General features: G+C 44.0%; 1 protein-coding gene across 1 annotated transcript in view; it reads right to left on the bottom strand.

Annotated features, from left to right (window-relative positions):
* The window catches only part of LOC139479429 (scavenger receptor cysteine-rich domain-containing protein DMBT1-like), a 102,172-nt gene that overhangs the window by 62,431 nt on the left and 12,258 nt on the right, over positions 1–27,483 (bottom strand). The window lies entirely within an intron of this gene.

Genomic DNA, 27,483 nt, shown 5'->3' with positions numbered 1-27,483 from the left:
TATAACACACATTATTGCTGACTGAAACTTTTGAGTCCGAACATTTTGGCAGACCGAGATGAAAATGTGAGGTAAATGGGGTTAAATGCAGCCGCGTACAAGATTATTTCACATATATATAGCTATGTAAGTGCACGGGTGTGTGGCTGTTTGTACTAGTCCGGACTAATGCCCACCGAGATACCATGCCGCAGTTTAACATATTTAGTCTAAATACCCAATTTAGACACAGGATATTGACTTCAATCCGACCTGTCCTTGATTCATGCTCTTAATGACGTGTGTCAGGCAGGGTAACAAGTACCATCTTTTAACGTCTTTTAGTTTGACGTGGCTACAATGCTGAACCACAGAACCGTTCTCACTTTAAAGATACACTGAATGTAAGATGGTATTGAATGTTCCAGTTTCAGCCGTTGATAGCATGAAGTCAGTATTAATATGATACCATGACAGAAGAACTAAAAACTATGTGGAACCTCGACAACTCGACGTCCATGGGCCACCTGAAATATACCGAGTAATGCGTAGTTCGAGACAAGCAGAGTGATGATATATTAGCCATAGGTGCCAATACAGATTCGACCCGGACTACGTATTAAAGAGTGTGTCGAATTTGAGATGGAATGGATGGTAGAAATAGACAACATACAGCTACGGGAAAACAGGAAGAAGCTATCCTTAACATGGAGTCAGAGTCTGTTACTTTATGTAGTCCCAGATTGATTCGACCACAATTGATTCTCATTTGTGGTCTCATTGTCGTTTCAGAGTGAGTGAATTGGGTTTTATCGCCGCTTTTAACAGTATTCCAGTTATATCACGGCGTGTCAGCTTAATGTGGGAGGAAAGCCCGAAGTGATGCAGGTCTCAGACGTTTACCACTTTGGTGAAACCCACGAGCACGAGTATGGTGCTGACAAACCTAGAAACATAATCAGAGCGAACCGGGATTCGAACCCACAATCATAGGTTTCTGGCGTGTCCAAGGGACGCAACTCTGCACAGCGAATCGCGGCGCTTTAGACGAGTGGGACACCCGTGCCCCCATTGTCGTTTCAGAGGCAACATATCACTGGATAGATCTTGCCTCATTGGTTACAACTTATTACATTGGCAGGATAGTGTTACATTGGCTAGATCTATTTACATTGGGCTATATCCTTGTGTGTATGTGGGGGGGGGGGGGGAGGGGTCGGGTAGCGTAGTTGTTAAAGCGTTCGCTCGTCGCGCCGAAGACCCGTGTGTTCGATTCCCGACATGGGTACAAAGTGTGAAACCCATTTCTGGTGTCCCCCGCCCTGATATTGCTAGGGTATTGCTAAGAAAGGCGTAAAACCATACTCACTCACTCACTATATACTTGTGGATTCAAGAACAACATGTCTCACTAGCTTAATCTTATTACATTGGCTAGACCATGTATCATGAGGCTATAGCATTGTGGATTAAGGAGCAACATGTCTCACTGACGTCATCCGAGGTGATTTAGGCACCACATTCGTGACCAACTCGTGTTATTCCGGGACAAGCCGAATAGCTTCTTGTAGGTTACGGAAAGGGGCGAGTGGTGACGAATGTTAGGCACCAGTGCGTCTCATTGGCGGCCACAATATCCGTACTACGCACTTCCAAGAAACTTTCTACAATCACCAAACCGGACCTATTTCTTGTTTGTAAACAAATTCGCTTGTATTGAAATCAGGGCAATCCATCCTCACGGAAATTGTCAACGAGTGTGTAGCATTATTCGCCCTATTCGCATTATCTTTTCACAACTGACTTAGAGAGGAATCTAATTATATATCTCTACACAACAAGGTGACCTTATCGTATGTACGTATTTTGCATAGTGACCCATTCTAAATAATGGTTAATACGCATAAAGAAAGAGTCTTATTTTCTCGGTGAAATTAAACAATTCTCACATTAAACAAGACTCTTCAAGAATGATAGGGATGGAGAACATTTGTACTTTGTTGAATCGACTGTAAGATGTGAAGACTCGTCTCAGGTCTTTGACAGAGGTACTAGGATGACGTAGGAAAACTCCGAGTACAAAAGTAATAGTGTTGTCTGCATCCGGGTTGATATGACGTCATATCAGCCATCTAGGTCACCACCTTGTCATCAATCTTGAACATTTCTCACGATCTTGTTCAGGGGAGAGCAACAAATACCTCCCACGTGAATATTATTCTGAATATATATTTCTCAAATGGAATAACATTATATTAAGCACATACCCCATAAAATGTGTAGTAGTGTATATTTATGTAGGTATGTATTAACATACTTTGATGGGACATCTTCGTAGAATTTCCTACAAATAAAGCGTCAACGTCAGAGGGTAACCAGTCTCGATTATCCAACGAAACAGATTCCATTGGGAGCAAAAGGCAAAATAGTGGTGAGAAGTATATAAATTTATCACTGAAAATCAGTGATGACATCAGGTGTAAAAGGCAAAAAGGTACGCATGTTAATGATAATAATAAATAACTACAGATTTATATATCTTCGAAGAACTGCTCAAAAGCGCTTCATTTGAGTCTACACAAAAAAGAGACATTACACAGCTAGGAAAACACAAAGCCTCAATACTCCAAGAAAGATTTGGTGAAAAGATAGGTTTTGAGTCTTGATCGGAACAAAGTAGGACTGTCACTACCGGTAGCACCCGCCACTCTCACGATGTTTGTTGCCTGATACCACACAGCCATTCTACACACCGCCTAATTCACCATGTAAAACAACGTACCACGGCGGGATGAAGGGGGATAGCCCATCAAGATGGAGGACCTATTTTAGTGAAAGCTAGGAACATCCTCAGGGCGAATCTGGGATTCGAACCCAAGATCATATGGTTTGGGCACCCAGTGTGGAACTGCGGCACTTTAGTCGATTGGGCTGTCCATGTACCAATGAAGATATGTAAATAAAAGCGACAAAACCCCTTTCCTTATTCTTTTTGTTGTTGTTTTGTTCGTACCATTATGGAGGCATTATGAGTATCGTCACTGCAATTATCGGATATCCGTATTTTCAAATACACTATGCGAGTTTAACGCCGCAATCAGCGATAATCTGTATCACGCCTGCCAATAACTAATCGAGTTTGGACCTGGCAACCAAGTGATTGAAAGCATGAGCAACAATCCATTCCATCAGGGCAAGATGACCTGCAATGAGACAAGTTCCAGGGCCTGACCTCAGAACCATTTTTCTCAACTATTTGGACAAACATTTCTACATCGGAATCCCGACCGGGTATCTAAAATTATCAGAAAACTACTTTAAAGAAATGTGATGAACTTGGTAAGCATTTACATAATCCTCATATTCATATTCCAAACCCGACAGGAAACAAAACGGTCGGTTCTTATATTATTTCAATTAAAAATAAGACCCATGAAGGTACGGGGTAGAATAGGTCTTCAGCAACCCACGCTTGTCGTAAGAGGCGACTAACGGGATCAGGTGGTCAGGTTCGCTGACTTGGTTGATGCATGTCATCGTATCCCAATTGCGTGGATCGATGTTCATGATGTCAATAACTGGATTGTCTGGTCCAGACTCGTTATTTACAGACCGCCGTTATACACCGGATGACAGTTGCTGTTTAAGCAAACCCTCCTGCCCTGGTCGCTTTAAGAGTACAGATGCCGTCATATAACTCGAATACTGTTAAAAGCGGCGTTAAACCCAACTCACTCACTTAAGAGTAAAATGATACGGCAAAAGAGGATTAGTGTGTGAGTGAGTGAGTGAGTGAGTGAGTTGGGTTTAACGCCACTTTTAATAGTATTCCAGTTATATCGCGGCGTGTCAGCTTAATGTGGGAGGAAAGCCGAAAGTGATGCAGACGTTAACCATTTCGGTTAAACTCACGAGCACGAGCATTGTGATGACAAACCTAGAAACATTATCGGGGCGAACCGGGATTCGAACCAAAAAGTATAGGTATCTTGCGTGCCCAAGGGACGCAACTCTGCACAGCGAATCGCGGCGCCTTTGACAACTGGGCCACCCGTGCCCCCACATCCAGCTTGAACTCCCAGGGCAAGGAGTACTTCGTGCGCTCACTCCCTCTACTTGATGCCATGTTGTATGAGGGCCCACACCCTGTGTTCACACGTCCGCACACATAATCTCCCAGATCACAGTGTCAGCGGCGGGTTAATTGCTGAACTAACTCTCCAAGCAGGTGACTCCTTCGCCTCTGCAACAACGCAAGGTGTAAAACCAAGGCTTTTTGAAGGAGACACGGTATCTCGTCTTTGGGGAGCTACGACATTTGCACACTGGTGACATCACTGCGACAACAGCGTCGATGACATAGCGTATTCCGGGCATGAAAGATGACATTTTGACAACGCTGGTAACAGGATTGACTTTTTAAAGAGACTCATCTTCCATTACCTTTCCTGACCTTTCCCTTTTGCTCAAAATCAGAATAGAACGTGCGTCCGTCTTTTTTCAAACGCGTTGGTTTGTACGTTATGAAAGATACAATTTGGGGACGACAAACACGAAGACATCGTTACCACTTCATGTCAAACAGGTCCAATACATAAAGGATATTTGGCATTCCTTGTCAGATAACTTATTTATCTCACCCAGTGACCTCTTGAAAACAAATCAGCTCCATCCGGCTATGAGTAAAAAACCCTCTCTGTCATGTATTTTCTTACTAATTTGAGTACAAAATTATCGTGTAATTGAAGCAGACTGAAAGTGTGTTTGTTTGTTTGTATGTTTGTTGTTTAACGCCGCACTCAGCAATATTCCAGCTATATGACGGCGGTCTGATAAAAAAATCGAGTCTGGACCAGACAATCCAGTGACTGACACCATGAGCATCGATCCACGCAATTGGGATACGTTAACATGCATCAACCAAGTCAACAAACCCGACCAGCCGATCACCCGTTTACAACCAGCACAGTCGCCTGTTACGCATGGGTTGCTGATGACCTATTCTACCCCGGATCTTCACGGGTCCAGACTGAAAGTAGTTCAGGTCCCAAGCATTGTTTCGCTGACGTGAAATACAGATATAATATTTTCAGGTCTAAAGTGCCTGGCAAAAGAAAGGGTACATTTGAAAAATGGTTCGGACCAAAGTAATATAAAGAATATAAATACGTAAAAACTGAAAACAGTCGCCGAAACGCTGTAAACTTCAGATCCAAAACACAACACGGTTTGTTTGTTTGTTTGTTGTTTAACGCCGCACTCAACAATATTCCAGCGAAGTGGCGGCGGATTGATATCATGAGCATCGATCTACGCAATTAGGAAACGATGACATGCATCAACCAAATCAGCGAGCCTGACCATCCGATCCCGTTTGTCGCCTCTTTCGCCTTTTATGGCAATCATGGGTTGTTGAAGTCCTATTCTACCCCGGATCTTTTGGTATGATGTTTTGTTTGTTTGTGTTTAACGCCGCATCCAGCAATATTCCAGCTAGATGACGGCGGTCTGTCAATAGTCGAGTTCAGACAATCCATGATTAACATCATGAGCATCGCTGTAGGCAATTGAGATACGACATACATCAACCAAGTCAGCGAGCCTGACCACCCGATCCCGTTAGTCGCCTCTTATGACAAGCATGGGTTGCCGAGGACCGGATCTTCACGGGTAACACAACTAGGCGTGAGACACTCATTGGTATGGCGCATGTTATATCGCCTATGATACTCGTATCAAAGAGGGGGACCGGGTGGCCCAGTCGTCTAAGGCGCCGCTATTCGCTGTGCAGAGTTGCCTCCCTTGGCCACGCCAGTAACCTATGATTGTGGGTTCGAATCCCGGTTCGCCCCGATTATGTTTCTAGGTTTGTCAGCACCATACTCGTGCTCGTGGGTTTCACCGAAGTGGTAAACGTCTGAGACCTGCATCACTTCGGGCTTTCCTCTCACATTAAGCTGATACGCCGCGATATAACTGGAATACTGTTAAAAGCGGCGATAAACGCAACGCACTCACTCACGTATCAAAGCATCACTATCAAACATGGGATTATACACTCTTTTGTCCGGAAGTTTATAATTATTAGAGTATTTCATCCCAAATAACAAAGAAAGTGTTTAATTAAATCAACTTCTGACTTAACATTTTTCCCCAGTTATAATTATATATACCTAATGCATTTTCGGCATATTAAACAAATACTTCTATGTTAAACATGACATATCATCCACAAGTAAATTTTGTCTTTTTTATTTTAATGGTATGCCGGGGGTGGGGCGACAGATTGCCGAGAAACTTGGGAGAGGTAGACATAAGAATAGAGGGCCGGAGGTCACGTGTCGTCACGTACAGTCACAGGTAATGGGGGACTAGAAGGAAACAGCAGAAATGTGTGAAGCGTGCACGGGGTGAAGAATTATCCAACTGACGCACTGATGGCGGGCAGTGTTGGATCTACCCTACAGCGATGTTGCACCAAGCGTTATTTGAATATGTCATTTTCTGCACGTAATTAAAACATGCCAAGCGACCTTTTTAATTGTTAGCCTATCTATTGCGCTCGGATTGCATACAAATAGGTTCGGGAACGAGGTAAGTGGCGTGGCTTGTGTTGGTGTCAACCTGCATGGTGTTGACAGCAAACGTCGAGTTCGGTGTCGGCCAATAAGATCGCACCAGATTCTGAAGTGGAAGGCAGTTGAGCTCTGATAGTTTGTTGTTTTGTTGTAACGGTGTCGCGGGGCCATTGAGTTATTCAGTGTGGCTGATATGGGTTGCACGTGGCAAGAAACGTATTACAGCAACAGCAGAGGTGGTGAGGTTTAACGTGGCGTTCAAAATTATTGCAGTTATATAGTCTTTGTGTGGGTGGGGTGAGGTGAGGTGAAATGGGGTTTAACGTCGCGTCCAAGATTATTGCAGTTACAAAGCCTTTGTGTGGGTGGGGTCGGACGGAGTTGTACTCCTCCCGTATATGATGTTTGTATAGTGCTAGCCCACTGAGTGAGGGTTAAACAAACCCCACTCAAACACAGGGACTCCGAGTTGACATTTTCTTGTTTTTATTCCCTCAATACCGGGCGCCAGGCAGGATAATAAAAGGTACCATCGTTTTAACGACTTTTGGTATGACGTTTTGTTTGTGTTTAACGCCGTACTCAGCAATATTCCAGTTACACACGACGGCCTGTGATTAATCGAGATCAGACAATCCAATGATTGACATATTTAGCATACGATGAGATGAATTCACAAAGCCTGAGCCTGACCACCCTATCCCGTTACTCGCCTCTTACGACAAGCATAGTCGCCTTTTACGTCAAGCTTGGGTTGGTGAAGACCTATTATATCCCGGATCTTCATGAGTCAGAACGCACTTCAAGTCGCCTCTTACGACAAGTATGGGTAGCTGAAGACCAGTTCTAACCCGGATCCTAACGGGTGCTTTTGGTATGACGCGGCCGGGCATCGAACCACCCACCTTACGCTCTCCCGACAGACACTTTAACCACTACACCACTGAGGCGGTCATAGTTGTATCAGAATGGGGGCGGTGGGGAGACATATTGCTCTTCACACTGAAGGTCCGGGTTCGATTCCCTACATGGGTACAATTTGTTGGGCACATTTGTATGTCCCCGCGGTGGTATTGCTGGAATATTGCCAAAAGCGTCGTTTTTATCCAAGTGAGTTTCCGTATGGTAAATATCGTGTACATATATTAGGAATGAAAATGTATTACGCGAGCCTTTGAGAGTGGTTGGCTGGTTAGTTAGTTTTGGTGTTTAACGCCGCACTCAACAATATTCCAGCTATATGGCGGCGGTCTGTAAATAACCGATTCTGGACTAGACAATCAATTTATTGATATCATGAGCATCGATCCACGCAATTGGGATCGATGACATGCATGAACCAAGTCAGTGAGCCTGACCACCCGATCCCGTTAGTCGCCTCTTACGACAAGCATGGGTTCCTGAAGACCTATTCTTCACCGGATCTTCACGGGTCTTTTGAGAGTGGTGTGAAGCAGGTACGCAGCCATGAACTGATTCATTATATCGTCTTCTCTGAATGGTCGAGATATTGCAGCAAAGACGATCAACTCTGATTTGAAACCCATAGCCTTCACCGCATGGAGCTAACATTCTTTAAACAAGCAAAGCGGATTACACATTGTGCTATCATGATATGACCCTATGAGTCTTTCATAATAATCCGATAATGGTCACTTGACCGAACATCAGGTGCCACCCGCACTGTTGTCCACGGGCTAATCACGCCGTGTGGTTATACAACTATTGTACTGTCCGTATGTTTTGAGCGTTCGACTCCCCGATCAGTTGCCACAATCGTCTCGGGACAAGTATAGGGGTTCGTTCGACAAAGCGATCTTAGTGCTACGATTATCTTAAGTCTGTGTTTAAGCACGGGAGTTTCGATCACTTAGTGCAAAGATCGCTTTGTGGAACTGGGCTGTGTTTTTGCAGATACACGAAGAATGTGTTGCCCAGGCTTCAGGGTAGAGGGGCGATGGGGAAGAGAGTTGACCCACTCACGTACAATGTGTGCCCCGACGTTACATCGCTACAAGGGGTTTAAAATCGTGCTTTTCAGTACCAGTATTAATACTTTTCGCGTTCTAAAAACCACGACCCGTTTTGATGATAGGATTTTACCATAATGTTTTAATATGTGTGATGCCCCTACTGTTAAAGATGAAGCACACTTTTGATTATCATGACATTGTAATTCTTACTCTATTTTAAAAAATGAATTCTCTGCAAACGGGAAAAAACGATTTTACCCAGTTTAGAAAATCTTAACTATTAAACGTTAGGTTAATGTACGTGGCATGCTTGTAAATGTTTTAACAAAATCTGAAAGAAACATGTACAAAGCTATATTTTACGTCAGCTAAAACTTTGAAATTGATAATGTTTATAAGCAATTACAAAAATTACTACAAATTGTGTATTGTGTAACGAATATTGTAACAATACATATATATTTTGACACCTCTTCATTGCCGTATTAATGTTTTTCCCTGTCTCGTAAAACTCGTAAGGCTGGTTACGTTTATACGTGGTTATTTACCTGATTATAAATATACAATTTTATGTCAACTATTTTTCAAGAACCGTTGCCTTTAAAGCGAGCGATAGGCTCTTCACTCTCTGTATAAATACACGTGATATTTACATGCGCGTACCGAGTTGACATCGGCAGATAAAAAACCCAAACTGTATTAATGGCGGATGTCGTACACAGTAAAGCTTTCAAAAGGTTTTATGGTAGACACGTGGAGACTAAAAATTGAATGGAATGGTACAATCAACTCCTTTTTATCAGCGATTTCTTATGATTATGAAAAGGGTTTTGTGAGTGAGTTGGGATTAACGCCGCTTTTAACAGTATTCCAGTTATATCGCGGCGTGTCAGCTTAATGGTGCTGACAAACCAAGAAACATAATCGGGACTAACCAGGATTCGAAACAACAATCATAGGTTTCTGGTGTGCCCAAGGGACGCACCTCTGCACAGCAAAGGGCGGCGTCTTAGACGAGTGGGCCACTCGTGCCCCGAAAGGGTTTTGAAGCTTTAGGTCATTCAACAGCTTCTCATCAAAGGATAGAATTGATTTTGTGATGACACACATCCACATGCTTGTTTTAATGTCGTTCAAAGCAGAAACTGAGTGATTGAGTGGGTGAACTTCTGTCTGACGCCACAACATGTCAGCTTGGTGTAGAAGTAAGAGCCTGAAGTGTGGCATGTCTTTGACGTTACCACTTTGGTGGAGCACGGTATGGTGTTGAATCTGGGATTCGAACCCCGCAGCGAAAATTTAACTCACTTCCTATAATCGGCCGTATTCTGCTCACTTTTCAAAACGACACCTTCCGAGGTCTAGTGGTAGATCCCCGGCCGCGTCATACCAGAAGACGTTAAAAGATGGTACTTGTTGTTACCCTGTCTGACGCTCGGCATTAAGGAGCTAAAACAAGGACTGGTCGGCTCAGAGTCAGTATACTGTGCCTGAGAGGGTTATTCATGTTGAACTGCCGCATGGTATCTCGGTGAGCCATCACTATCATATCGGCATCAGTTCGGACTAGTACAAGCAGCCCCCCCACCTCCCCCAACACCCCACCCACACACACAATTTCACCCCCCACGTCGCGAACCCCACTTCACCTCACCTTACCACTTTTCGAAATGACCAGATGAAGTAGCATTCATGGGCCAGTGAATCCGAAGTTATAGCTTGATTTGAATAACCTTCAGTGTTTCCGTAATTAGAAATTCTCTGAACGCAATCGGAATTCATGATATGTGTTACAGAGTGATAAGCAAAGTTGGGGAAGAAAAACTAGAAGAAACAAACGTTTTGACAAACAAACGAGAAGCAACCATACATTGGGTTTTCCATTGCTCGTAAGAAAATGGCTGTACTACTGGGCATCAACGGCAATCGGATAACGTTATAAGTCATCTGGTCCAAATGCCCTACTTTCTGTGCGACATAAGCGGATGAACACATACTAAATGACATCTCAGGCTCTCTCCAATCAGAAGGTCTGAGACGAGATCTGGAGCCGTGTAGGAATACAACGTCCTTGTTGTCGGATCATGGAGGAACATACCTCACAGATAATGACCTTGGGGGGTTAAGGCGGTGCCTATCCCCAGGTCATCTAGGACCTGGCCAAATGAAGAAATATTCAGCCAGGTTATACCTTTCATCCAACGATGTCTGAAAGTGTTCAGCAAATGTTAATATCCAAGTGACATAGGACAATGTGACCTTTGTGTATAACAAACTCAACCTGATACATATGTAGTCCTTTTTAAGTTATCAAAGGTCCCATTCAACACATATATGTGTGAGGGGAAAAAGGAGAAGCATAGTAAGATTATTTGGAACAGCCATAAGAAAGATCCCATTCAACACAAAAGCATCATGGACCGGTGAAGAGGGACATAGAATTTAAGGAGTATGAGAAGTGGTATTATGAATATAAGGAGTAGGGGTATATTGCATTTATATAGCGACGTGCATACATGTGTGTGTGTGTGTGTGTGTGTGTGTGTGTGTGTGTGTGGCGGCTTGTACTAGTCCGGACTGATACCGATTTATACAGCTAATTCACTGAGATACAATTCCGTAGTTTAACATGAACACCCTATTCACACACTGTATACGGACTCCGAGCCGACCAGTCCTTTCAGCCCATTAATGCTGAGCGCCAGGCAGGGTAACAATAAGTACAAGTTGAGAGGTGGTAGTGGATCGACGGATCCAACATTTTGTGAAAAGAGGTTCCATACTTCCCGTGTCAGAAAATGAACGAAAACTGAACGATTGATGTCAAGGCAGCTGGCGTTCACCTCGCACCATCCAAAGAATAATGTTTGTGCTGAAAAAAACTACATAGATATGGAACAGCAAACCCATCTTGATGAAGCTTGGTCAAACTGACCAATGACTTCACTGCTTGCAACTCAACCAAACCATCAGCGGTGTTTCCAGGAGGAACCCGCATCGGGAAATCATCCCTCAAATGACAATCATTCCTGATGATATCTGACCACTTTTTTCAAATTTACATGCCTTTCTCAGTAGTCGCCCCGTTACACTCGGAAAGCTGTGTACCGTTGGTGTGGTCGTAAGTCGGACAATTAAAACTGTCCACGTCTACACAATTAACATATACGAGTTTAAACAACAGCTCGTTGAATGAACGCAGTTGAACACGGAACACGTAACGCTGGAGAAACGTGGACATGGTAGCAGAGAATGATTTCATTTGAACTTTGACCATGATGTCCCGACAACGAAAGCTGAATAACGTAAAAACACGCACGACCTACACATGTATAATTCAGTGAAAATAAGCCGAAATTAAACAAATATTCTCCATCCCACATTGCCAACGCACGTGTTAATTTCATACTTCAAAATCCGTTTCCGGGTTTATAAACATCTACGATATTCCCAGTTTTCGGAGAATGTGACCAGACAGTTCGGAAGAAGCGGCGGCAAAGAGAGGGAGTGTTAAACTGATTCGGTCAACACCATGCTTGTTTGAGGTCATCTGAAAAGTGTGAGTTTAAACAGCTTGATTCAACATCCACACACGTCTGCCCGTGGCCGACGTGTTGAGGACGTCGTCGCTAGGTGGGGGACTACACACTGACTCTCCCGGCCCAACAACGGGTGGTTGAAAGCAAACAACTCTTCAACACTGTCACACTTACTCGTACTGTCAATGGGGAGAGACGGTCGCGCTTTTTCCTTACTGCATGACGTTTTGGTTTAGGAATTGTGTGCTTTTCATGTTTGCACTGACTCTTTACTTCAAGGAACAGGAAGAGACTGGTAATATCATTCAGTTTCTATGGACTGGTGTAATTGCATTCGTTTCCAAGTCTTTTAGAACAATGTATTTTACCCGCAAGTGCCGGGGTGACTAGCATAATCTAAACGGAGTGACATGATAGAGTATGGTTTTACGCCCCCTTTAGCTATATTCCAGCAATATCACGGCGGGGGACACCAGAATAATCTAAATGGAAGATTGTATATAGACTGGTGTGCAAACATCATCATCATCATCATCATCATCATCTTCATCATCATCACAGACACACTCTCCCTCCTTCTGTTGTGAGTTCCAATAAACATCTTCCGTTATGTTGTGTCTTGCTTCTTGTTTGGTGTTTAAGGCCGCACTCTGCAATATTCCAGCTATATGACTGCGGTCTGTAAATAAGAGCGTCTGGACCACACAATCCAGTGATTGACATCATGAGCATTGATCCATGCATTTGGGATACGATGACATGCATCTACCAAGTCAGAGATCCTGTCGCCTCTTTCGACAAGCAAAGGTTGCTGAAGATCGGCTCTAAATCGGATATTAACGGGCCATTTTTCTATGTAATAACTATTATTCCTTATGCTGTGTCGTCCAAATAAGCATTTCCTATGCAATAACAATCATCTTTCCTTTTGTTGTGTCTTGTGTCGTCCAAATAAGCATTCCCTATGAAATAACAATCATCTTTCCTTTCATTGTGTCGTTCAAAAACACATTTCCCGTGTAATAACTATAATCTTTCCTCATATTATGTCGTTCAAATAAGCACCCCTGTGTCACATTTCTTTAGACCCGTGAAGATCCGGGGTAGAATAGGTCATCAGCAACCCACGCTTGTCGTACGAGGCGACTAACGGGATCGGGTGGTCAGGCTCGCTCACTTGGTTGATGCATGTCATCGTATCCCAATTGCGTGGATCGATGTTCATGATGTCAATCGATGGATCAATTTTCAGACCACCAGTACAATAACCAATACTGGGAATGAAACATATACCTTGAGATATAGGCATTTGTGGGAATAGTTTTGAACGGAATCCAGCTTGCCAATTTGCTTTTACACCGCTTTTAGCAATATTCCAGCAATATCACGGCGGGGGTCACCAGAAATGGGCTTCACACATTGTACCCATGTCGGGAATCGGACCCGGGTCTTCGGCGTGACGAGCTAACGCTTTAACCACTAGGCTAGCCGACCGCCACAACCCCCCCCCCCCCCCCCCCCCCCAACACCCCACACCCCACACCCCCCGATGATGAAAGAAGAGGTTTGGTTTTAGAGATTTGTCTCTTGATGAAACAAGTAACCGCCACAACAGAAAACTGAAAGGTCAAGGCCACGTAATAATGAAGCATCAAGAACCAGTCAGTCTTGTAATTAGCGCTTCTTTAGTCCCGGCCATCATACATCACCTGAGGCAATGCCTTTAACTATAAATGTCACATTGCACCAGCGAACACCACATACAGCTGGACTTGCGTTAAAGACAGATGGATGATAATTACTCTCAACAGGGCCGCCTTATGCCGAAGACAGGCCCTGATCGACCGTGACTTAACTACCGTCATGGTTGAGCTGTACGTTATGCTCCGAGCTTGATGAATAGGCTCTCTAGTACCATACATCATGGGGATTTTTGGGCGTGAAGCTTTTCGACATAAAACCAGTACGTTAGTATCTCAACATATCAGACATAAATAGGAATGATTACTTTGGAAATAAGTGATATTTGGAATGATATGTCAGTGAGTACATGCAGGCTATTTTCATTTCAACAATATTACAGTACATCAAGTGGGGTTGTAAAGACGTATAACCAATGGTTGATACTATCGTTAACGATCAAAGCCGTGAGGGCACAGTGACATTCAACAGCAGGATCACACAGTCATACCATTCTATCACCATCTTAGTAAACACGATGTACCAAAGGCGTTATACATTGATATATCTTAGCAATAGGGATAAAAGAGTGAATCAGCAAGATTTAAAGCTGGTTTTAGCAATATTCCAGCAAGAACAAGGTCGGGGATACCAGAAATGGGCTTCACACATTGTACCCACATGGGGAATAGAACCGGGTCTTCCTGCATGATGAGTGAACGCTTTAACCACTAAGCTACCGAAACGCCCTTGAAATATAAGATTAGTGAAAGGGCGACTTTTCGTCGCTCGTGGCAATGTCGTCTGTGGCATGAATGAGCGATGTAATTGTGTTTTACATCACTTTAGCAATATTCCAGCAATATCACGTCGGCGGACACCAGAAATGAGGTTCACGTATTGTTCCCAAATCGAACCCGAGCCTTTGGCTTGACAACTGACGTTTAAATCATATTTTGTATGACGATAGAACCTTTGACCTGAGTCAAATATATATATTGAAATATAAAACGCCAGAAAATAAGCAAACTCGGTTATCCGGCGAAACAGATCCAATTGGGCGTAAAAGGCAAAATAGTGGTGAAAAGTCTATGAATGGATTAATGAAAATCAGTGATGGCAAGAAGTATTCACGAAAACCATGTCCTTCCAAACGGGGGCACGGACGGCCCAGTCGCCTAAGGCGCCGCGATTCGCTGTGCAGAGTTGCGTCCCTTGGACACGCCAGAAACCTATGATTTTTGGTTCGAATCCCGGTTCGCCCCGATTATGTTTCTAGGTTTGTCAGCACCATACCCGTGCTCGTGGGTTTCACCGAAGTGGTAAACGTCTGAGACCTGCATCACTTCGGGCTTTCCTCCCACATTAAGCCGACACGCCGTGATATAACTGGAATAGTGTTAAAAGCGGCGTTAAACCCAACTCACTCACTCCATCCAAACGCCATTGAACAGAGTTAACACTTAAGGAGACGAGGTGTCTCATGTATACGTGAAACAGTTTTGTTGTTCAACGCCGCACTCACCAGTATTCCAGCTACATCATGGCGGTCTGTAAATAATCGTGTCTGGACCAGACAATCCAGTGACTGACATCATGGGGACCGATATACGCAATTGGGATACGATGACATGCATCAACTAAGTCAGCGAGCCTGACCACCTCATCCCGTTAGTCGCCCCTTACGACAACAGTAGTTTATATGAATAACAAGGAGATGTTATTTCAAATATTCAAAGTAGCTTCATGAATCATTCACTGATCATGATTGGAATTCAGAGTTCCCGCGGAGTGCCCAGTTACTGTCCGCATATTACACTCTACAACACAAACAACCGTCACATAGCACACATTATACGATGTCAGTCCTATGGGACATTTATACCCCAATGTTGCTTTGACAAAATGTGCCAACACACCTACAGTGCATTCAGTCCCCTTGCGTCAGCCGCATCTTCGCACTGGTAGGTTGAAAATAGGCACTCTGTGGAATCCCATTACTTTAACGAATGCGGAATGTGAGCCATGTCCAGGCGTGTGCCAAACCTTTGTCGCTGCTCTGCTAAATATACCTCCACAATGTTTAAGAACATGAGGAAGGGTTGGTAATTCGGAGCTGGGCTAACCGACCTTTGCCTATTTCCAGACGTGGATCACGTCTGTCCCGAATCGTGATCACAAGTGAGTTTCCTGAAAACACTAACGACATATTTTTTACAATGGGCACAATTGTTTTTAATAAAACATGTTATCCGGTCCTGCTTAAGATCAGGCTTAGGATGTTTTTTTACCGATAGTCGAACCTCGTTATCTCGAACACTGTTATCTCGAATGTACCGATGTCTCGAACCCGTTTTCCGGTCTTGTAGTTTCTCTTTAAAAAAAGAGAAAAGAAATGCAAAGCCAGATTTGTGTGAGGTTGGAAAATACATTTATACGAGGAACCGCACAAGGTATTGTGCCAAAATGTTGTGGAGAGAACACTTGCTGATTGTAGTCATCTCAGTTATCGGTACATAGGAAAAGTCCAAGGTGAAGGTCAGCTACAATCAATAACGCGTATGTCCCCCGTTGGAATCGATAGCTGCTTGACATCTCCTGCCCATGGAAGAGACGAGTATGCGAACCCCATCCTGGAGAATAGTAGCCCACTCGACATGCAACGCAAAAGCCAACTGCTGCAACGTCTTGGGTTGTGGTTGACGTCGGCGTAGCCGTATATCCAATTCATCCCACATGTGCTCTATTGGGTTCAAATCCGGGAATCTGGAGGGCCAGGGGTGAACATCAACGTTGTTGTTGTGTAGACAGGCTCTTGTGATCCGTGCTGTATTCGGTCGAGGGTTGCACACCGGAATACACCGTTGCCGTTGGCTGCAATTGGGTGGACGTGTGGTAGGAGACTTTCGTTGATGTATCGTAGAGCCGTAAGATTGCACTGGATATGGACTGAACCTGTCCTACCATGATGATAGATAGCCGCCCACATCATAACGCTACCCCAACCAAACCTGTCCACTTTCCATACACAGTTTCCGGCGTAACGTTCTCCCCGACGTCTGTAGACCCATGCTCTTCCATCCCCTCGACGGAGGAGAAATCTTGATTCGTCGCTGAGCCAGACATCTCTCCATCGCAGTTGAGGCCATACCCTGTGTTGACGACACCAATGCAGTCGTTGTTGACGATGTTGACCACTCAATATGACGCGTCGTACAGGACGTCTTGCTGCTCTTAAACGGTTTCGTACGGTCTGGTCGGAGATTCTGCACAGTCCGGGTATTTGGGATGCGGTTGAGGTGGCTGTGGTCGTCCTTTCATGCGTAGTCGGATGTAGCGATCTTGGGCGGGGTCAGGGGCCGGTCGGGTAGCCTTGTGGTTAAAGCGTTCGCTCGTCACGCCGAAGACTCGGCTTCGATTCATTTCTGGTGTCCCCCGCCGTGATATTACTGGAAAATTGCTAAAAGCGGCGTAAACTCAAACTCATTTGGGGGGTCCGTTACTCTTGATCGTCTCGACCATGCTGTTGAAACCGATCCCATAGCCTTGTGATGGTGCTGGGCGCTTTATTGAGAACCCTGGGTAGAGCTGATCGGGATTCCCCTGCCTGCAAGCGGCCTATGGCGTTGCCTCTTTGCACTTCTGTTAATCTTGGCATCCTGTTGAACTGTCTCTGTTCGATTGACGCAAATGCCAGGCAATCAAACACCTTGCACTTTAATATCGTTAATAGTGCTGCTGCACGTGCAGTGCGTGCAGTGCGTGCAGCTCCATGGCCCTTTTGTTAATGCGCTTGTTGCGTTTTTCCGAATCGCACGTGTTTCCCGACTGATGGATTGCATGTCCTTGTTGTGATCATGTTCATCCGGGACATTTGTCACCGACACTATATCACGTTAAACCTCTTCATTTTGCACCTCAAATTTTGCTTTTATTTCCGTGTGTTCCCGTTTGAAGAGGATATATTTGAATATTAGGTCATGCAACATAGAAGGCAATGTATTGTTTTTGCACTTTATTTGTCCCATTTCCCATAAAGAGTGCGAGTCGGTGAATGTTGTTATATGCCGTCAGAAGTGTTCTGAGGGAGACCTGCAATAGTGTCACACAACTGACGTCACACTGCTTGTTCATTTGTCTTGAGCTTGGATGCGTTGTTTAACGCCGCACTCAGCAATATTCCGGGGTAGACGACGGCGGTCTGTAAATTATCGAGTCTGGACCAGACAATCCAGTGATTGACATCAAGAGCATCTATCTACGCAATTGGGATACGATGACATGCATCAACCAAGTCAGCGAACCTGACCACCCGATCCCGTTAGTCGCCTCTTACGACAAGCAATGTTGCCTCTTAGGGCAAGCATGGGTTGCTGAAGACCTATTCTACCCCGGATCTTCACTTGACTGCAGAGAGTTACTTTATGAGCACGTGTGTGATTCATTCAAATAGATCTATCTTGAGCAGAGGTACATTCATCCATGTTTATTCATACGCGCCACGTAGATACATACTGACTGTGTAGCTGTGTACGTTTGACAGACTGGTGACAGGTACACATCCATGTTTCAACGGTCATCGTTCATCATTGCTGAAAGGCGCCCCCTCCGTAGTCGAATCTCATTCAATCTAGTTCGTCTTATTCCATGTAATCTGATGAAGCCAGTATATTTCGTATTGGCGCTGAGGTCTTATATTCTTATATTGGCACTTTTTCGAACTACTGATAACTCGACTGTACAGCTGCATACGACAAACACAGTCTCGTCTTACGACAAGCATGGGTTGCTGAAACCAATTCTAACCCGGATCTAACCCGAGTTGATGAGATGGTAATATGACTGAAAACCTTCAAGCTCTCGGTAAGACAGTTTGGGTGGTATACTTCACAGGGAGCTGAGAATGAAACATACTGATATACTGATAGATAATATATGATATAATATACAATATTCAATACATTAATATATATAATGTCATATAATATTCATTCACGAGGGACAAGTGACTCGCAATTCCGAGTTTCAGTTAGGTTATGTGATATTAATTACTGACTGACATTTTAAGAAAGAAAACGACGAACACAAACTCTACCCACCCACAGACATACACTCACCAAACCAGATTCTGGACGTTTCAAATTCATAAATATTGAAATAAGGTCTGGTAGGTTTTTTGACATTTATTTCAACAGTTAAATTTGTCGTGAATGTCAGCTGAATTTTTTTAGCCGGCGAAAAAATACAGCGAATAATTGAAACTAGACAGCTCCTTATAACGGCCCCTTGATTGGCACAGAACCCACACCATACTGGTGATGTTGGCCTTCAACGGCGTGGCGAGGCGAGCTTCTTACCATAAGGGGCCGGTTGACACCATGCGCACATCACGATCTTGGAGGCCGGCGTCATGGACGTTAAGTTGTCACTCCTGACATTTTAAGTGCACTTGCCCTAATGACACTACGTTACAACACGAGCGAAATCAACAATGGCGGATTTAAAAATGATTATGTCCTCTGCAGTCACTATTACAGTGTCAGTAAATGACACCAGTGACTATGGAGACCCTATGTACTGGATGGGAAGATACGAGACAACGACACTTAAAGATGTTAGCGGGGGCGGAATGAAGGTTATGCTATAAAGTGAGTGAGTGAGTGAGGGGTTTAGCGCCGCTTTAAGTTATATTTCAGTCAAGTCCAGGCGTGTCAACGTTATATAGGAGGAAAGCCCTGGGGATATTTTTAAGTTACTACACGTTTTCCAATTTTGTTAATTCTTAGGATTCTGGTAGGCATAAGGGATGCAACTCTGCACAGTAATATGCGGCAACTCAGGCGACAAGGCTATAAAACTACTTCATTATAAAAACACAATTTGGGTGAGTGAGTGAGATGGGTTTAATGCCGCTTTGAACAATATTTCAGTTATAGCACGGCTTGTTAGCTTGTGGAAAGAAGGAACGAAGTGGACCTTAAGACACCCAGTCATCCGTGCAACCAGTACGACCGAGACAGATGATATTAGCTAATATATGTCTCAGATAGAGTATATTGACACAACGAATAACATGTACCAGATAGAAGGTATTTAGAAGCCGAGATAGAAGATATTAACATAATGAGTTACATGTCCTGGGTAGAAGATATCAAAATGGCGAGTAAGGTGTCCCAGATGGACAATATCAACATGACGGGTATAATGTACCGGATAGGAAATATTACTATGGCGAGTAACATGTCCCAGATAGAAGATGTCAACATGGCGAGTAAGGTGTCCAGATGGACAATATCAACATGACGGGTATAATGTACCGGATAGGAAATATTATAATGGCGAGTAACGTGTCTCGGATAGAAGATGTCAACATGGCGAGTAAGGTGTCCCAGATGGACAATATCAACATGACGGGTATAATGTACCGGATAGGAAATATTACCATGGAGAGTAACATGTCCTGGGTAGAAGATGTCAACATGGCGAGTAAGGTGTCCCAGATGGACAATATCAACATGACGGGTATAATGTACCGGATAGGAAATATTACCATGGAGAGTAACATGTCCTGGGTAGAAGATATCAAAATGGCGAGTAAGGTGTCCAGATGGACAATATCAACATGACGGGTATAATGTACCGGATAGGAAATATTACCATGGAGAGTAACATGTCCTGGATAGAAGATATCAAAATGGCGAGTAAGGTGTCCCAGATGGACAATATCAACATGACGGGTATAATGTACCGGATAGGAAATATTACCATGGAGAGTAACATGTCCTGGGTAGAAGATATCAAAATGGCGAGTAAGGTGTCCCAGATGGACAATATCAACATGACGGGTATAATGTACCGGATAGGAAATATTACTATGGCGAGTAACATGTCCTGGGTAGAAGATATCAAAATGGCGAGTAAGGTGTCCAGATGGACAATATCAACATGACGGGTATAATGTACCGGATAGGAAATATTACCATGGAGAGTAACATGTCCTGGACAGAAGATGTCAACATGGCGAGTAAGGTGTCCAGATGGACAATATCAACATGACGGGTATAATGTACCGGATAGGAAATATTACCATGGAGAGTAACATGTCCTGGGTAGAAGATGTCAACATGGCGAGTAAGGTGTCCCAGATGGACAATATCAACATGACGGGTATAATGTACCGGATAGGAAATATTACCATGGAGAGTAACATGTCCTGGATAGAAGATATCAAAATGGCGAGTAAGGTGTCCCAGATGGACAATATCAACATGACGGGTATAATGTACCGGATAGGAAATATTACCATGGAGAGTAACATGTCCTGGGTAGAAGATATCAAAATGGCGAGTAAGGTGTCCCAGATGGACAATATCAACATGACGGGTATAATGTACCGGATAGGAAATATTACTATGGCGAGTAACATGTCCTGGGTAGAAGATATCAAAATGGCGAGTAAGGTGTCCAGATGGACAATATCAACATGACGGGTATAATGTACCGGATAGGAAATATTACCATGGAGAGTAACATGTCCTGGGTAGAAGATGTCAACATGGCGAGTAAGGTGTCCCAGATGGACAATATCAACATGACGGGTATAATGTACCGGATAGGAAATATTACCATGGAGAGTAACATGTCCTGGGTAGAAGATATCAAAATGGCGAGTAAGGTGTCCCAGATGGACAATATCAACATGACGGGTATAATGTACCGGATAGGAAATATTACCATGGAGAGTAACATGTCCTGGATAGAAGATGTCAACATGGCGAGTAAGGTGTCCAGATGGACAATATCAACATGACGGGTATAATGTACCGGATAGGAAATATTACCATGGAGAGTAACATGTCCTGGGTAGAAGATATCAAAATGGCGAGTAAGGTGTCCCAGATGGACAATATCAACATGACGGGTATAATGTACCGGATAGGAAATATTACCATGGCGAGTAACATGTCCTGGGTAGAAGATATCAAAATGGCGAGTAAGGTGTCCAGATGGACAATATCAACATGACGGGTATAATGTACCGAATAGAAAATATACCATGGCGAGTAACGTGTCTCGGATAGAAGATGTCAAAATGGCGAGAAGGCCATAGACCGATGATAATGACATAACGAGTCATACAGATTTATGAGACATGAGTTTCCACAACAGGAGCTTTCACCCCGGGGCAGAAGCTCCACCTCGTCTTGTCGACACAGAATCACATATATGATGGAATATGATTTACATTTACAGCCCATTATCTGATTGATCGCACACACAATCCGTCGACTCTACACGTCGCAGAAACACACGTCAATCTGCATTGCTCGACTTCCGACCACGACGTCTCAAGGTCACGTTGATGGGTAGTTGGCTCCATCGTCACATCTGTTGATCATCTGTCATAGACATTGTATTGTTGATGCCACAGCCAGGGCCCCTGCCTTACCGATAATAAACCACATAAAAATAGTTTGTCATTATAATTTATTATATAATATAATTTATCCCGTGTTTCTCCCTGTCAAACCTGACTACGAATTTAACGTCTATTCGTGGTGATTCATCATGGCTTTGTAATTACAATTCAACATCAAGATTCCTTTACGCAGATCAAAGCTAGGGACGCCTTTGTCTAAAACTCGATTCAATACGAATGAGACTTTGTGCAAATTCAAATAGGTTAATTACCTTTCTTTGCATAATGTCAACGTCCCCACATCCCTTTTGAACAATGTACCATATTTTTGTCGAAATCCGTTTCAAAAGAAATGTTCTACTTTTTAATATGCTTCAGGATCATGTCGAGTTTGAAATAATGTCGCTTTACACTAAGTCCAACCTTTCTATGATGTTATGGTAATCAACAATCAAACCCTGGAGAGAACTGGAGTAGAGTTGACACGAACTTCGCGGGATGATGATGATGATGATGATGATGATGGTGATGATGATGGTGATGATGCCAGTAGATCGATGAGTCAAGTTACCCCTAACCATGTAGATCGATCAGGTCGAGGTACCCCTCACCCTGCAGATTGATGAGGCCGAGGTACCCCTAACCCTGCAGATCGATAAGGTAGAGGTACCCCTCACCCTGCAGATCGATGACGACGAGGTGCCCCTCACCCTGCAGATCGATGAGGTCGAGGTACCCCTCATTCTGCAGATCGACGAGGTCGGGGTACCCCTCACCCTGCAGATCTATGAGGCCCAGGTACCCCTTACCCTGCAGATCGACGAGGTCGAGGTACCCCTCACCCTGCAGATCGATGAGGCCGAGGTACCCCTTACCCTGCAGATCTATGAGGCCGGGGTACCCCTCACCCTGCAGATGGATGAGGTCGAGGTACCCCTCATCCTGCAGATCGACGAGGTCGAAGTACCCCTCACCCTGAAAATCGATGAGGCCGAGGTACCCCTCACCCTGCAGATCGGTGAAGTCGAGGTACCCTTAATCTTGTAGATCGGTGAAGACGACTTACTCCTAACCCCTAAAGTAGAGGAACCATATTCACACATGTAGCTCGAGGGGGAAAAACTGCATTTTAACACTTGGTTACTTATCTACTGTTAACGACACTATTTTCTTGATCCTACATATGATATGTTTAGAGCACGTTTAAACATAACGTCACTCAAATACTCCGGTACATCTTCCTTGTGAGGAGTCCAGGTAACCATTGCTGGATGTACTGTCAGACCGTCGTGACATAGTTGGAATATATCCGACTGCGGCGTAAAACAACATTCACTCACTCATTCTGACAGACATGAATCAGAGTTGACCATCCTCATACCTACGTCCAACTTACTACTCGTGAAGACCCCGGTAGAATAGGTCTTCAGCAACCCATGCTTGCCGTAAAAGGCGACTATGCGTGTCGTAAGAGGCGACCAACGGGATCTGGTGGTCAGCCTCGCTGACTTGGTTGATGCATATTATCGTATCCCAATTGCGTAGATCCTTGCTCATGATGTCAATCACTGGATTGTCTGGCCCAGGCTTGATTATTTACAACCCGCCGCCATATAGTTCGAATATTGCTGAGTGGGGAGTTAAACAACAAAGAAACAAACAAACAAAAGGTCCAACTTCTGACCAGGACATATCAAGGTCCAGGGTCCACAATCTCAGTTCTACGATCGATGTTCAAAGCATCAATCACTGGATTGTCTGGTCCAGACTCGACTTATTGCAGACCGCCGTCATACAGCTGGAACATTGCTGAGTGCGGCGTTAAACAACAAACAAACAACAGTTCTACAGCAATCGATTGGTTTGTGGAACAGGGGAGATCTTGACTGGGTAACCCATATTTGTTTCATTATCCAATCGTCCAGCAAATATAATATGGAGATAGAGTTGACACGCCACGCCATTAAAGCCATTTCGCCCAACACATTTGTATACTTAAAACACATATGTCATTACGCAAACTCGAAGAACAGGTCTAGTTATTGGCAAGAACACGCAAGGACCTTGACCTCTCGCGCATGTTTCGTCAAACTGCTGTTCATTCAAAGAGTCTGACTGCATGAATCGAAACTCAATTTAAACTATTTGTACTTGATGTTTTGGTACATGCATACTTTGTATCACGCACGCCATTATGAGAAATTCGACTGAAATTGACTTGAACGCTGAATGTATGAATTGAAAGCTTTGACGGCTTTATACCGCTCACGTTCTTAAGCTAATCCGTGTTTGTTGACTGCCGTTGCTTATGAAAAGTTAGACTAACTTTTAGTCTCTGAAATCTTACACAATATCCTTCTTGACTCTAAAAATAATTTTTCCCATATGTGGAATAGAGCTAGCTTGAGCTGGCTAGACTTGCTTTTGTATGCATTTCTAGATTATTATTTGTTCATAAAATAAATATATTCCACGGTCATGGTGCAGGACTAATGAAAAGTATAATATAACGGTAAAAGATGAGGAAGTTTACATTAAAAATTATGTTATGGCCAAATACCTGGACATTATGTGCCGACGCAACTGGAGTATTTGTTGTGTCTGACTGTTAAACTATAGGGCATTGAAACTCATCTCTTGATTGCTATCATATACCTACACTGTGTACAATCTCTATATTTGCGTGTTCTTTTTAAGCAAGGGTGCGACTGTGAAGTTGTCGGGGGTAGATGTGTATGTGTGTGGGAGGAAGGCGGTTAAAACATTATCCGCAGTGAATATGGCATTTGTGAGATCAATAGCTCAGTTCGTACTTCATATCACAAAGCAAATATTGTGTTTGTTTGATTACATAAACCAAAAGAGCGAACCTGACCACCCGATCCCGTTAGTCGCCTCTCACTACATACTATAGTCCCCTTCAACGACAAGTATGGGTTGCCGAAGACCTATTCTAGCCCAGATCTTCAGGGGTAAATATTTTATGAGTTTAACGCAGCTTTGAACGGTATTTAATTAAACTGTTATAGCAAGGTTTGATGTGAAAGCATAGCCCGAAAAGATATGGCCTTAGACCTATACCAGTTTTGGGAAACCCTCGAGAATGATCCTGAAAAACCTAGAAACGGTCAGGAGGGTCATGGACTTGAAGCAACGATCATTGGTTTCTGGTACACCTAAGGGGAGCAACTCTGCACAGAGAATTGCTTGTGCTAAGACAACAGGGCTACAGTGCTCTAACTTCACTACAAAGACCCTAGCTGTGTGGACAACATCATAGTGGTGACACGAAGATAGGGCTTCACACATTATACCCATGCTGGGAATAGAACTCGGAGCTAGAAGTTGGGCTTTAACCACTATGCTACCCCACCATCCCCTGCCCAGTAAATAGGGATGTGAAGGGATGCGACTGCTGTCCCCGAAGTAATGTGTACTGAAGAAACCGTGGTATCATGTAAGTATGTTTAGAGGGGTAAACATAAACGTACACCTTATTACTGGTCTGCGCAATAACGAGGCTTGTGGGGACGACTTCCTCGTTTGTGTGTCAGGGTGTATGGATATCCATGTTATTAAAATGAGCTCGCGACGTGTGACGTGACATGCGTAAGACATGCCATCACACAAATAAAAAAGTTCGTGAGAAAATGCTCGGTGTTGTTTGTGCTAATGCCGATCAAGTCCAACGGGACGTCTTACATGATGTAATGATGTGTGTCGCCATGGTCGCAGTAGCGGTCTCATAAATTGTGTTGTCTCGTATGAGTGAGTGAGTGAGTGAGTGAGTGAGTGAGTGAGTGAGTGAGTGAGTGAGTATTGTACCAAAGTGGGGAATTGAACTCGGGTCTTCGGCGTGACGATATAACGCTTTAATCACGAGGCTACCCAGCGCCATCGTCCCGTATGGATATCTTCTGCTGTGACCACTGAATCACATGCTGGCGCCTTCAATATTAACAGCTTTTAAAAAGAATAATAAATCCCCTTAATACCGAGCGCCAGGCAGGGTAACAACACGTACCATATTTTTAACGGATTTTGGGTTGACGCGGCCAATAAACGAACCCCTGACGTTCCGCTCTCCGGGCGGACGCTCTATCACTAGAAAATCAGAGCACGAATATGGGTTTATGAACAAGACCGGGATATGTATAGACACGGTCGGAAGGATGCTTTTATCACGAACACCATTGTCGACGTTTCTAAAGCGTACCTATAGAATACGTACGCATTATTTGAGGACTATTCGAAGAAACGTGATATTGGGACCAGCGTAAATAGTCGAGATCTGACCTTTTTTCGTGTCCTACTTGAGCAAATATTGTGTGTTCGGGTCAATGCCTATCAACGTGAAACTTTTATACACTGGGGCCATTAACGCCACAGCGTTTCCAGAGCATTGTGTAAGAAAGGATACAACGTTTTCTTTTGACTTTGACGTTTCTGCCCTGGGTGGCTAATTACCAATTACAGTGTGCGAAAGAATGACGGAACGTCTGGGAGACAGCTTTTCCGAGGTTATCGCGACCCCTCACCCATTTCACGTTGAGTCTCAACTAGGGCTACCGATCGTCCGGTAAGTGAGTGAGTGAGTTTAGTTTGACGCCGCTTTTAACAGTATTCCAGTTATATCACGGCGTGTCAGCTTAATGTGGGAGGAAAGCCCAAAGTGATGCAGGTCTCAGACGTTTACCACTTCGGTGAAACCCACGAGCACGGGTATGGTGCTGACAAACCTAGAAACATAATCGGGGCGAATCGGGATTCGAACCCACAATCATAGGTATCTGGCGAGCCCAAGGGACGCAACTCTGCACAGCGAATCGCGGCGCCTTAGACGACTTGGCCACCCATGCCCCCCTCGTCCGGTAAGAGTGAGTGAGTATGATTTAAAACCGCTTTTAGCAATAATCCAGCAATACCACGGCGGGGGACACCGGAAAATTGGCTTCACACATTGAACCCATGTGGGGAATCGAACCCGGGTATTCCGCGTAACGAGCCAACGCTTTAACCACTAGGCTACCCTACCGCCCCTCGTCCTGTAAGAAATGTCTGCCAATTTTGTTTTCGATCTTGAATCCTTCTTCACTTTCGGTGAAAGTGGGGGATACGGTAGTGATTGAGGAAGAGATTGGCATGTAGATTAATAACATCATAAATTATGATTTGCAGACAATCGGAGATGTAGAAATGCGGTTAACATTCTACAGTGCACATTGGCAGACTTTTCCGTAGCCCCAAGAAGTGACGTACATTTGTTTGTTTGTTGTTTAACGCCGCACTCAGCAATATTCCAGCTCTATGACGGC

The sequence above is a fragment of the Haliotis cracherodii genome, unplaced genomic scaffold, assembly GCF_022045235.1.
Source record: "Haliotis cracherodii isolate W230 unplaced genomic scaffold, xgHalCrac1.p SCAF_1, whole genome shotgun sequence".
Classification (NCBI taxonomy): domain Eukaryota; kingdom Metazoa; phylum Mollusca; class Gastropoda; order Lepetellida; family Haliotidae; genus Haliotis; species Haliotis cracherodii.
The sequence above is the reverse complement of the archived record's forward strand: the minus strand, read 5'-3'. Positions and strand labels throughout refer to the sequence as shown.